General features: G+C 35.8%; 1 protein-coding gene across 11 annotated transcripts in view; it reads left to right on the forward strand.

Annotated features, from left to right (window-relative positions):
• The window catches only part of PCDH9 (protocadherin 9), a 919,043-nt gene that overhangs the window by 538,527 nt on the left and 366,347 nt on the right, over positions 1–14,169 (forward strand). The window lies entirely within an intron of this gene.

A 14,169-nucleotide genomic window follows, 5' to 3' on the forward strand; every position in this document is an offset into this window, starting at 1 on the left:
TGATATATTATTTTCTCCTTTGTTAGTATATGTGCTTCTCATGTAATTCTATATTTCTGTCTTTGGGTAGAGAAGAGTGAAACTGCATATTAGTTTTTATTTCTTTCTATAATATATTTTCACATACAAAAGAGGCTTGTTTGCCAAGTTTTCATATATATGGGATATGAATTTATTGATGAAAAATGCCATACATGACACCAATTCACAGGCACTTTCAAGCTTCTCCTTCTAAGATAGATGAGGTGAACTTTATTTAGGTGTGATGGGGGACTGGGCGATTTGTTGTTTTCCTCTAGCTAACTGTATAATTTAGGAGGAAGTCAACATAAGCAACAAACATGTTGAATCAACATATAGTTAAGCTTGGAGAAATGTGCTAGCATACAAATTTGATTAATGCCAGCATGGAGAACAATCTTTCCCATGTCTCCTATAAACATTATTACAATAGCAGCAGATTTTATGCCACGTATTTTGCCTTTGTTCTTCATTTTAGAAAATGATGTCCTTGTGTGCACATGTGTTATGTATAATATTCCTAGGATGTAAAATCATCCCAAGAAACCTTATATATTTTCATGAATAGAAAGAACTGAGTTATCTATTTCATAAAATATCGTATAAAAGATCACTATAAATTTAACCCTTTGTAAGCATTTCTGGAATAACTGCTTTTTGATTAGAGAAAAGGTGTATATTTTATAGTTTCAGGTTTAAAGGGATATTAAAAGTTATAAAATAAAATATACAAATTTAACTAAATTTTTATATGTTAGTATTCATGAACACAAATTGCTATAAACTATAAAATAATGGTAAAGTGTCAAGTATTGGCAATAGGCTTCAGTGCACCAATATTTCAATACCAATCTAATATATACCCAAATGAAGAGAATATTTTAAGACCCTCTAGGGGTGCCTGGGTGGCTCAGTTGGTTGAGTGTCTGACTTCAGCTCAGGTCATGATCTCATGGTTTGTGGGTTCAAGCCCCGCATCGGGCTCGGTGCTGACAGCTCAGAACCTGGGGCTTGCCCCTCCCCCCGCTTGTGCTCTGTCTCTCTCCCTCTTTCAAAAGAAACATTAAAAAAATAATAAAAAAAAGACACTCTAAATAGAACAAAAATGAGCAGATTCGGTGCTTCATGTCACTTGCATTTTCTTTCTTTTTTTAAACCACTCTATTGAGGCATGATTGACATGCAAAAAGCTGCATATATTTTATGTATGCAACTTGATGAGCTTAAAGATAAGTATGCACCCGTGAAACCATCACCGTAACCTATACCATAAACATATCCGTCATCAGCAAATGCTGCATGAGAGCACCTAGAGGAGGAATCTAAAATAATCCAACTCATAGCACCAGAGAATAGAATGGTAGTTTCCAGGGACTGGGAAAAAGGGGGAATGGGCTAATATTAGTTAAAGGGTACAAAGTTTTAGTCACAGAAGATGTATAGGTCCTAGAGGTCTGCTATACAGCAGGGAGCCACTGCATTTTCTAAATTAGTATACAGAGAACTGTTTCTCTAGAATATGTTTCAATACAGTATCTATTATAATGGAAATGTGAGTTTATTTTCCTATGCTAAAAGTTACACTTCCCAGTGTCCTGTTCTTTCAAGACATCATTCCCATTGTCATCATTCTTCCTGGTTCTATTATAATAATTTACTATAATTTATAAATAAATTGGAAATCTTCTTCTCCCCTCTTCCCAATTGCCTTTTGCATTTGTTTTAGTTTTCTTAAGTGCCAGAAGCTTACCTTCTTTTCATTTTTACATTTTACATTAAGGAAAGAATAAATCCAACTAAATTTGCTTTTATTTAGACTCTTAATAAAACATGAATTATCTATGTAAGGCAGAAATGTTACAGAAAGAAAACAGCCTTAAGAAATGTCTAGTCTTGTGGCTTATATCAGCTTAGCCTCAGGCAACTAAACTGCCTGTCACATGTAAAACATCAGTTTATGCTTTAACTATAGTGAAGGCATGTTACAAAATTGAAGCTATCATTTTTTCCCAAATGTACAGCAATTTTATTTCATCCATAAATGAAGATTTCAAATTTCATTTCATAAACAAGCTTATTTTAATCAGAACTAAGCATCTATTCAAAGTTTTGCTTCTGTATGGCTTACATTCCTGAGTATGCAAAAATATTCAGAAAAAAATGATTTTTAAACTGTGCACCATGAGTGTAATGAAGTGTAGTGAAGCATTTTTAGTATTGTTAAAAGAAAAAATAATAGGGCAGATATGTTTTGTTACTTTCTATTCTTTATGGACTGAATCAACATCAATGAGTGAGAATGTATGGCTGTAAATATTTTACCTAATGGAAAAATCTTTCTTAATTTAATTTAATGTATTTGTCTATCAAATGTATATAGACCGTCTTGAGAAAACAAATGATTTCTTAATTCCGTCAACTCTTCTGGATCCAAAGGTGATCAACGCCAAGAGAGTTGACAATGACTGTTTCAGGTCTTTATCACAAACCTTGATCTATCTTAGCATATAACTATTATTCATGAGGCCAATTATTAAAATGCTAACACTTTGTTCAATTAATTGTATAAACGAAGAAATATAATCCATTATATAAATTCAGAGTCAAAGCCAGTGAGTTATTTGTGATATTGTTTGTATGAGCAAGAGGGGGAAAGGCAATCCCTAGAAGGATGTAATTGGGTCAATTGTAAGCCTTGAATAGAATTACGTGCACTTAACAAAAATATAATGATAATACAATGCATTGCATGATAGTAGTAAACTGAAATATTAAAATTCTGGGCAACCTATACTGGCATTTATTTTAGGACATTTTTCCTAGAAATAACAACTTCATCGTACTAATTTGTATTCAATGTATAATTTCATTGTTTGTTCTAAATTTATCTTGAAAAAAACACACAATATGTACATATATTTATACATCTATGCATACATAAGTATATATACATATGTAATATACATATATATATACATTTATACATATGTATATTTTGGCATTTTATTTTTCAAAATTGATTTGTTTTCCATCACTGGGAGTCTCATTCCATTATGATAGTGGTGATACAGAGGCACCTCGGTGGCTCAGTCATTTGAGCATCTGACTTCAGCTCAGGTCACAGTCTCAAAGGGTTCGTGACTTCCAGTGCCACATTGGGCTTGCTGCTGTCAGCTCAGAGCCTGCTTCAGATCCTCTGTCCCCCTTTCTTTCTGCCCCTCCCCTTCTCATGCTCTCTTTCTCAAAAATGAATAAACATTTTTTAAAAAATGATAGTGGTGATATTGGAATTTGAAACATTCAAATAGAATTCATATGACATAGATTCCAATTTATGTTTTTCTTTGGAAAACTGGAAGCTTTGTCATTATCCATTTGAACATTTTGTTTTTAAGTTTATTTATTTTTTAAAGTTTACTTATATATTTAGAGAGTGTGTGTGTATGTGAACAGGGAGGGAGAATGAGCATCCCAAGCAGGCTCTGCACAGCCGAAATGGAGACTTGGATGCTTAACCGACTGAGCCGCCGAGGTGCCCCTCCATTTGAATGTTTTGGTTCCTATTTCCTTTACTATCAGGGCATTAGTATACCTATTTTCCAAAATTTAAAATCTGTGTTCTGAAAAGCTTATTTTTAATTTCCTTTTAAATACCTTTAGTGATAGAAATGTTACTGCTAAAATATAATTGAAGTATATTTAGTGCTTCATAATTTTCCAACGTTCTCTCATGCAAAGTTTTTTTTTTTTTTTTTTTTTTTTTTAATACGAGTTCATTTTTTAAAGGAAGTATGTATTCAAGCAAATCAGGAAATTTTAACTTCATATCATGGAACTCTGTATGCGTCAGCGTTGCTTATGTTGCCATTCGAAATGAAACATGATCTATGTAAAAGAAAAGTAGAAATAAATAAGCTCTCCTGCAGCAGCAGGACTTCCCAGGTGAGAACATGTGCTTCAGAAACAGACCCCGTACCTGTGCCTTTCCTAGATTCCTGGCTTTAAGCAAGTTACTCTTTTGTTAGACTCTCATTTCTTCATATGAAAACAAGCAAATAACAATATCTGTATCACGGGAATGGACATGATCAGGATTAAAGTAGAACATGCATGGTGTGGGCACAGAGTTAACCAGCATTAAATGAACATTTTTGCCATTTTTTTTACTGTATTTTTAATTATGATTATGCCTTAACACAGAATATGAGATAAATTAAATTCAGCGTACAAAAGCCTAAAAAGTTATCTTGTTACTGATAAAGTAAATAAATAAACAAAACCAACCAAACAATAATAGAGGCAACAATCAAGAGTAAACTCAGTTGTTGAAGGCTTCTGAAGCTGCCCTTTAAAAAAAACGCAGTTTCAGGGCACCTGGATGGCTCAGTTGGCTAAATGTCTGACTTTGGCTCAGGTCATGATCCCATTGTTTGAGAGCTCGAGCTTTCATGAGTTCAAGCCTGCATTGGGCTCTTTGCTGTCAGGACAGACCCCGCTTTGGATCCTCTGTCCCCCTCTTTCTCTGCCCCTCCCCTGCTCTCTCTCTCTATCTCAAAAATAAATATTTAAAAAATACAGTTTCATTCTGCACATAAATAAATATCAGGTCAAGCAAAAAGATAATCATGATAATTAGGAATTTTATGGTTTCTTAACTTCTGTTGAATTAATTTCAAGCATTTGGTAGCCTGACCCTCAACAAAATGTAGAAACATACAAGCACATGTATATGTAGTATATATGTATTACATGCATGCACAAATATATATATATAATATTTACATATATATATAATTATATATAAAGAGAAAGACACACACACACACATACACACACAGATTAGCATACAGTATTTTTGTTCACAGCAGCCATGTTGCAAAAATCTGATCAGAGAGAAAGCATGTGGCATCATTCTATCCAGAAAAGTCTCATTGACTGAGTCTGATGGTATTCTTCAAGATATCTGAAGTCTTCACATAAATGTCAGTCTGATGCAAGTTATGGAATGCAAATATGTGTAATTTTTTACTTCTAGTTAGGGTGTATGTTTGTTTATTCCAGACAAAAACTACCAGAAAATAGAATTCAATGAAAAATTTTAAATATCCAAGTAGAGGAAAAGAGGAGTCTAATTTAATTCTTTATGCCTATGAAAAGGAAAAGAAATATGTACACGGTAGAATTTCTAGAAAGAGGATTTCGAAGCATGGAAAAGTTACAAAATAATTTGTCCATATGTGAAAATTATTTCCACGGACATATGTTTTTAAAAGACTGCATGTGAATCTTGCTGGATATAAGAGACAGCTTATTGTTGGAGTAGGTCGGCACATTTTGCCAATTCAGCACATGTTTGACAGAACAAATAAGTTTGCTTTTGAAAGTCTTGTCCTGATTTATAAAGAGCACTTAATTTGTTTCCTTTTGTTGAACTTCAGATTAATCAACCCGCTATTTTCAAGCTGGCCTTTGGATGTTCTTCCCTGTTTTTCCCTCGGCTATACTTACTTGCTGGGAATTCTTGTGTTCTTTTGAGAGTTTGCAGCGAGACAACCCAGAAGTTGTGACTAATGGGTTCAGACTAGTACTGCATTCCAGCTCATCCTTTTCAGAACCTCTTGGTAAGCTTAGAATCCCTTGTTTTATCAACAGCTTATATTGGTTTTAATCTCAGCTATGTCCTGAGAAACCTTTGTAGAATTAAATACAGAAGGAAAAGAAATGACACCAGTTTTTTTTTTCTGCGGGACCTCTTGTAGGCTTCTGTCTCATTATGTTAACAATCTGCCAAGAGAATGGAGTCAGATCTCAAGAGCAGACTAGATTGATTTACTTTACAGGCCTTTCCACCCAGCCTAATTATTGCATTACAAATAGCGATTCTTTCACCCCATGAAGGAGCACTTTGATTAGTGCTTGCGATACAGGTGCCGGGGTCTGCTACTGTACCTGCATGTTAACTAGCTTCCTGTATCCCAGTCAAATGGCCCTAACAGCACAGAACAGAGGCAGGCACCTTCCTTTACATATTTCTGAGGTCTCTAAATGAACATGTTTAGGATGGTTACAGACAATGCTATATGATGCTTTTAGTGTTGGGTAAAAACACACACTCTATAGCAGCATCCCTAAAAGCAAAAAGTATGGCCTCACGTGGTCTCTCCTATCAACATTATGCTTGAGATAAGGTTAAATATGTGAAATCTTGTTTTAGAGAACAGGGAGTGTGGTGTTTTGAATTACAACTTGTAATTGCTTTTTGTATCAGTCTTCTGTGACTGCTGTAACAAATTACCAAAAGTTGGGTGCCTTAAATTTATTCTCTCCCAATTCTGAGGTTAGAAGCCTAATATCAAGGTGTTCATAAGGCCACATGCTCTCAGGAGGCTCTGGATAGTCATCCCTTCCATGCCTTTCTTCTAGTTCCTGGTGGTTGCAGCAACCCTTGGTTGGCATTCCATGGATTGTGGTGGCATCCATTCCAATCTCTACCTCTGTCATCACATTGACTTCTCTCTGTGTCTCCTCTATGTGTCCCTTATAAAGACACTTGTTACTGTGCTTGGGGCCCACCTAGATAGTCCAAGATGATCTCATCTAAAGATCTTTACCTGAGTTTTACATGCAAAGACTCCTTTTTCTAAATAAATTCACATTTACAGGTGCCAGGATCAGGACATTGACATATATTTTTGGGTACCATCATTCAACCCACTACATATCAGACATGCCAGGATGCTTAGTGATTTGTCACGTATTTGTTGGTCTTTGAAAGTTATTTTCTGTTGTACTAATTAAAGACTCACTTGAAAATGGAGACTGTTTCTAGTTAAAAATGGGCTTGGGAGAAAAGTAGTATTGATCAGTTAAACAAGGAGAAAATGGGGTGCCTGGGTGGCTCAGTCAGTTAAGTGTCCAACTTTGGCTCAGGTCATGATATCACAGTTCTTGGGTTCGAGCCCCGTGCTGGGCTCTGTGCTGACAGCTCAGAGCCTGGAGCCCGCTTCTGATTCTGTGTCTCCCTCTCTCTCTGCTCTTCCATGGGTCACACTGTGTCTCTGTCTCTCAAAAATGAATAAACATTAATTTTTTGAAGAAAAAAATGTTTTCCTTGTAAGAAAGTCATTTGAAATGTGAAAGAAATAGCAGTACATTATGGGAAATAAAGTTATTGCTTAAAAATTAAAGAAATGTAAATACAAATTATGTTGTAGAGCAGTGGTACCCAATCATGGGTGATTTTGTCCCTTCTTCCCAGTCTCTAGGGAATAACTAGTAATGTCTAGAGACATTTTTTTTCATTGTGGCAAAATACACTTCACGTACATTTTTTTAAGCATACAGTTCAGTGACACTAAGTATCTGCATATCACCACCGTCACCATCATTCATCTCCATCACTTTTTCGTCTCCTGAGCTGAAACTCTGTACCCATGGAATAATAATTCCTCATTCCTCCCTCCCACAAACCCTGAAAAACACCATTCTATTTTCTGTTTCTATGACTTTGACTACTCTAGGTACCTCATATCGGTGAAATCACAGTATTTGTCCTTCGGCACCTGTCTATTTCACTTAGCATAATGTTCTCAAGGCTCATCCATGCCTTAGGATGCATCAGAATTTCATTCCTTTTTGAGACTGAATAATATTCTATTGCATGTATATACCACATCTGGACATTTCTGTTGCTTCCACCTTTTGACTATTGTGAATAATATACTATATGCATTGGTATATAAATAGCTACTTGAGTCTCCGCTTTTGGTTATTTTGGGTATGCGCACTAGAAGTGGAATTATTGGGTCATATGATAATTCTGTTTAGTTTTTTTGTGGGTTTTTTTGTTGTTGGTGTGTGTGTGTGTGTGTTGTTTTTGGTTTTTTGTTTTTGTTTTTGTTTTGTTTTTGTTTGTTTGTTTGTTTTCTTTGAGAAACCATCATATTATAGAAATGTTTCTTACTGTCAGGACCAGAGGTGGTAGTGCTACTTGCATCTGGTGGACAGAAACCAGGGATGCTGCTAACCAGCCAATCATACACAAGATAGCACCTTTCCCCATAAACAAAGCATTAAGTGGTCCAGAATCTCAATAGTGCCCCTGTTGAGAAACTCTGTTTTAAAGAAATCTTAAATTAAGAATGATCTTGATTCTGTTACTTTAATTCTTCCAAATATTGTCGGAGAGATACCGGATATCGCATTGTTTACTTCTATAAATAACGCTCCAACCATGGATCATTGTACAATACAATTTCTCTTTCCCTGTGTGAGGTCCCATCACCTCTTTCCTCTTCCAATGCTCTGCTCTCTAATATTGGTTTGCCTGGTGTGCAGTGAAGAGGATTGATGTTTAACTGCCTTTCACTCAGTTGGGGGCTTTTGGGGGGGCAACTTTTAGAAAATAATTTATGAAATCATAATTTATGTTCCAAGAACATAGCTTAAAAGCTTATAATTTTCCCTTGTTCAATGAACGTATTTTTAAAAGGTAAATACATTAGGGCCCTTTAAAACCTTGCAGGAAGAATTTGACAAACAACAATTAGAAGAGAAACTACTTTATAGAAAAGAATTTAAAATGTCTAGTGGTCATACAATTTCGAGCTAGAAGAAATTTTCAGGTTGTAAAGGGCCTACTGTAAATGGAACTGTGTAACTATTACTGCACTGAATCCACAATACCTATTTCATTGATAAAGAAACTGACATTCTAGGAGATTAAATAGATTCCTCAAAACCACCCAGCTAATGAGTGGTAGTCCAAAGGTAAATTTTTTCTCTGCTGGTCTTCATGCTGCCATTTCAAATCCCTTGAGTCAATCCGTTTCACAAGTGAAGAACCTGTAACCCAAAGAGTTTTGACTTGGCCAAAGTTACCAAACAAAGACCAAACCTACCTTTCAAACTTGTGTGTTGTCTTACTATAGCTTTTATTCAGTCTTTAGTCTCTGCCATCCACAGCTAGATCCTAGCTAACTGGCAGCTCTTAGCCCAGCATCTGCATGGACAACTAGTAAAGCGTCTCCTTCAAGGTCAGAGCTGGAGGATTGGTCATTTGGTTCCCATGTTAGATGTAAAAAAAAAAGTGACTACAAACATTTGACTGCACAAAATTAAAGTTACATAGTATACTATTAACCAAAACTTCTTCCCCCAACAATCCAATTTTGCTGTCAGTAAGTCAATTACATAGCTCAACAAGGGTGATGGTTTGTGTAGAAATCAACTAAGGTATATATTGTAGAACACCCAATAAATGAATGAGGAATACTCCTTTTTACAGGAAAGGTAGAGAATAGTTATTTCGTTTGGTGAGGCTGTGAATATGGAAGCTATTGTAAGAGGGGTTATCTTATGTCTTTTCTAAAATAGGTCAATGCACAAAGTAAAAGAAAGATTAATATTTCAGTTATCTTTTCTACAAGAAAGATTAAAATTATCAGAAAACCACATCAATAATTACTGAAATATTGAATTATAACATAAATGAAGTTTTAGTGATCATTAATTTAATACAACTGAAAATTATTTCTCCTTTTTTTCAGTGTTATAGAGTTACAGATAAATGATTTAAAACCTACCAGATTCACTTATCACCTGTAGAATAGTTCTAACTACCAGTGGTTTTTAATCAGTGCATAATGTTCTGTTTTTTAATCACCATGCAAAATAATTCATGAGGTTGTATACTTTTCAGTATAACAAATATATATATATTTTTAATCCACGATAGATAACTAGCTAAATCTATTGTGTTTACTCATCATGTTCATATTTCCTAAGTCATGATAAATGCAAAGATAATGCATGATAATGCAAAGAAAATCATGTTCTAATTGCTTCTTTTAAACATTTCTTTTTTTAATGTTTACATATTTTTGAGAGCGAGAGAGAGGGGCAGAGCATGAGCAGGGGAGGGGCAGAGAGAGAGGGAGACACAGAATCCGAAGCAGGCTCCAGGCTCTGAGCTGCCAGCACAGAGCCTGTCATGGGGCTCAAACCCATGGACTGCAAGATCATGACCTGAACCAAAGTCAGTTGCTTAATTGACTGAGCCACCCAGACACCCCATGTTCTTATTGCTTTTTTTTTTTAAAAGGGGACCCCTGGGTGGGTCAGTTGGTTCAGTGTCTGACTTTGGCTCAGTTCATGATCTCACGGTCTCTGAGTTTGAGCCCCGCGTCAGGCTGTGTGCTGTCAGTTCAGAGCCTGGAGCCTTCTTTGGATTCTGTTTCCCTCTCTCTCTGCCCCTCCTCCACTCACTCTCTGTCTCTCAAAATATGAATAGATGTTAAAAAAATTTAAAAATAAAAAAAATATATTTATTTGAGAGAGTGAGAGAATGGGGGAGGGACAGAGAGAGAGGGAGACAGAGCATCCCAAGCAGACATGGCTGCCAGTACAGAGCCCATGGCAGGCTTAAGCCCACGAACCATGAGACCATGACCTGAGCCAAAACCAAGAGTCGGATGCTTAATGAACTGAGCCACTCATACCCCCCAGTTGCTTTTTAACATATAGTCACAAATGTAAATTTTAATATTGATTATTTAGCCACTTATTGAAAATGTTGAGATGGGCCAAGAATATAATAAAATACAATCGCCTCACAATTAAACTAATATGTAAACTACAGTTAATCTCACATTCAAGCTCAGAGACATCAAAATGGACATGCATATTTTTGTGTTTACAATGCAATCAATTGATTAATAAAAGAATTTTATGGGACTAAAATTTTTTTAAAAAGTACTTGTGTCAGCCAGGATGAAGTCAGGAACACAGAAACCCTGTTGGTTATTTCAATAGAGAGGGTTTTTTTGTTTTTTAAAAAACTATTTATTTTGAAAGGGTGAAGGGGGGGAGGGGAAGCTGAGATAGAGGAGAAAGAGACTCCCAAGCAGGCTTTTCACTGTCAATGCAGAGTCCAGTGCGGGGCTGGGACTCATGCACCATGAGATCATGACCTAAGCCGAAATCAAGAGTCAGGTGCTTAACTGATTGAGCCACCCAGGTGTCTTCCAATAGAGAGTTTTTATTATAGGCAAAAGATTAAAGAAATATTGGAAGACAAAAACGACAAAGTGAGAACACTGAAGGGACATTGAAGTAGTAACTGCTGGAAACAGTTACCATCCTTAGGACCCCAGATCAAAGGGAAGAGGGTGTTTGGAATCCAGGAACTTGGAGGAGGTGCCCTATCATACTGGGATTACTGAGCAGAGGGGCCCACGTGCCTAGTGCAGATCTCTCATGAGCTTGCAGGTCAAGTTACACAGAGATAGAGTCCCAACCCCAGTAGCTCAGGTGATGGACCTGTGGAATTTGAATTCTGAAGAGGTGCCACCAGGGGTATATCTTGTGAGTCATGACGGGTCTGGAAGTGTGGAAAGAAGCTAGGGCTCTAAAATGAATTTCAGTTGGAACCAGTGCCACAACCTGGATAATGTGCCTTTGCTTGGGTGGTGCTGTTAGGAATGGACAGAATCTCTCTCCTACAAGGTGTGGGTTACATCTTCCGTGGGCCCCTCTTGTGTGCACCAGCCTGGCAGCAGAAGCGACTCCTTCCTTCAACTCAGCTGAGTGCCCCACCCGGGCAGCAACTACCAGGGAGCCAGCTCTCAAAAAAGGAACGCAGTTTGCAGAGTTCAGCTTCTGTCCCATAAAGTAGAGACTAGGAGAACAGATTGGGATTGACAGACAATCGTTTAATAACAAGCACAGTGTCCAAAGCTGGTTTCAAAGCCTCTCTTAGAGAATAATAGCTGTTACATTTATTTCTAGCATAGGAAATTACCATCAACTCACTAGAACTTACTAGTGTACTGAAAATAATTACTGGAGGAGAAAGCACGATCGTGTTATATGTGCTCAAGATAGTTATCTCATGTGAGTCACGGTTATTGAGATTTATTTTTAAATATCCTGTCTTGGGAATATGGTAGTTTGACATTAGACTCAGATTTCATTGAACCAATTGCTGGAAGAATCCACATTAAAAATAGATTATATTATAGGACTTAAGTCTCAGATTTAGTGACAGAAACTAGAACCTGCATATTTTGATTCTCAGTTTTAAACCGGTGTCAATATAACACAATTAGTGATTAAAATATTTACATAAATGATGAATGTGTATTTTTTAAGAAATGCTCATATATTTAATTCAGCAAATATTTATTGACCACCTGCAGTGTGCCTGATACTGTCTAAATTGCTAGATATGCAAAGATTAATGAAAAAAGGCCTTTAAAATAGAGAAGTTTCTAAAATCTATGACATAATATATATTATATTTGGCTATTTACTTTGACTCTAATATCTTCTATAAAATGTGTTTAAAATAACCAGTTAACATACAACAACCACAAATTTTTGCAATGATGTTTTTCCCTAGACGGGCCATATTTTTTAACCTACTGGTGCATTTGTGTGAGAGTAACCACAAATTAATGCCTGATATCACCTGAGGGTATCCCTGATGCAATCAATATAAACCAAAATACTCCTGAGGAGTAAATGTACCTTCAGCTGTGTGATAATGTCTGGAAAGACATTAACTGACCTTATAAATTAACTTGCCTGAAACCCACACAGTTGTTTTCTGATATTTTGGTTTATGTTGATCATCTGACAGCCCCTTAGGCCAGTGCTGTGCACAGCCACTATTAGCAAGGTGTTTATGCTTTGGTAATGCATTTCTTGAAATCACATTATATACAAGCCTTTATTACAGACATCCGTTATAGAAATTCAGATAAGATCCTTCCAGCTTTGAGTTACAGTGTCACCCATAGATGACTTTTTACATTTATAGACTATTGTCGAATGGTAGTATAAAAACATTTTTAAAACAACAAAACATTAACTAGATTTCTCAGCTGGGATGTCCCTGTAGGAGTGTCCTATACTCCAACCCCACAGAAGGCCACTTGCAAATTCCACCTTCATTTCCTTTTTATTTCTTGTGTATTTCACAATATTTGTGAGATAATGTGTAGCTGGAGATATGTCATTGTGTTTTACTCTCTCTAACAAAACTGTTAACTGAACCACTGCTGTTCGCCATGCAAAAATATCTCACAGATGGAACTGAATATCTTATCTACCACTCTACCTCATGCTACTAATATTAGGATTAATTAACTAGATCCACCTAATGACATATTGGTCATTTATCATGTGGATATATTACATATTTCTGCTTAGGAGGAGACAATTTGACCAATTTGTATACAGTTTGGAGAAATATAAAGCCTGCCAAAACAATTTTGTTATTGGGAAAACAGCTGACAGATTCAAGGGCTTTGGATATGTAAACAATTGGCAGATTGTCCATAAAAAGTAATCTCAGGAAACATACTGATGTTTCTATTTTAAAAAATAAATAATGGATTTAATAAAATCATGAATTATAAATAAATAATAGATAGATTTTTCACCAAGTATTTATTTGTGGTTACTATGCTCAGGTCACAGTGATATATGGCTCCTTATAAATCCCTTTTATTTTCTATTCTTGTCTGTGGGTTCTGTAGGAATCTTAAACCAAACTATTCTTTTCTCAGTATAATAATTTAAAAAGCCTAGTGAAAAAGATAGCAGAAATAAGAAATCATTTATAATCAGTATGTATTTGAGACTTGACAATGTTCAAGCTATATAAAGTTTATGAAAATAGGTATGATGCCATAATTCAGTGATACAAGCAAAAAATGTTATTCCAATTACATCTGAGGATATTAATGTTCACAAAGAGTAAAACATTTTGACAAGGTGACATGGTTAATGGTAGAACCTGGATTAGAATTTATGTCTTCCACATGCACTTGATAATACACTACCCTAAATTTTCCCTAAACCTTAAATAATTCCACCACAGAGAGCTTGGTATCTTTGATTTCTCATAATAGATGTTAATGTCCACTCATTATATTCAGTGTTTTATATTTAGTTCCTTGTATTATAAGCATATTTTACAGTTCTCCTCAAATAATTGATCCCTTATTTGTTTCACCTATTGTGCCCAGTACAATACCATGTTGATAACTGTCTAGTGATAGAGTAGTATACGATGGTACTCTTCTTGATTAAAAATTGTGTATAATTGTTTCATCAGTATATCTCTAAATAATGCAATGATTG

Source organism: Panthera pardus, unplaced genomic scaffold (assembly GCF_024362965.1).
Source record: "Panthera pardus isolate Hobbes unplaced genomic scaffold, ASM2436296v1 HiC_scaffold_1, whole genome shotgun sequence".
NCBI lineage: Eukaryota > Metazoa > Chordata > Mammalia > Carnivora > Felidae > Panthera > Panthera pardus.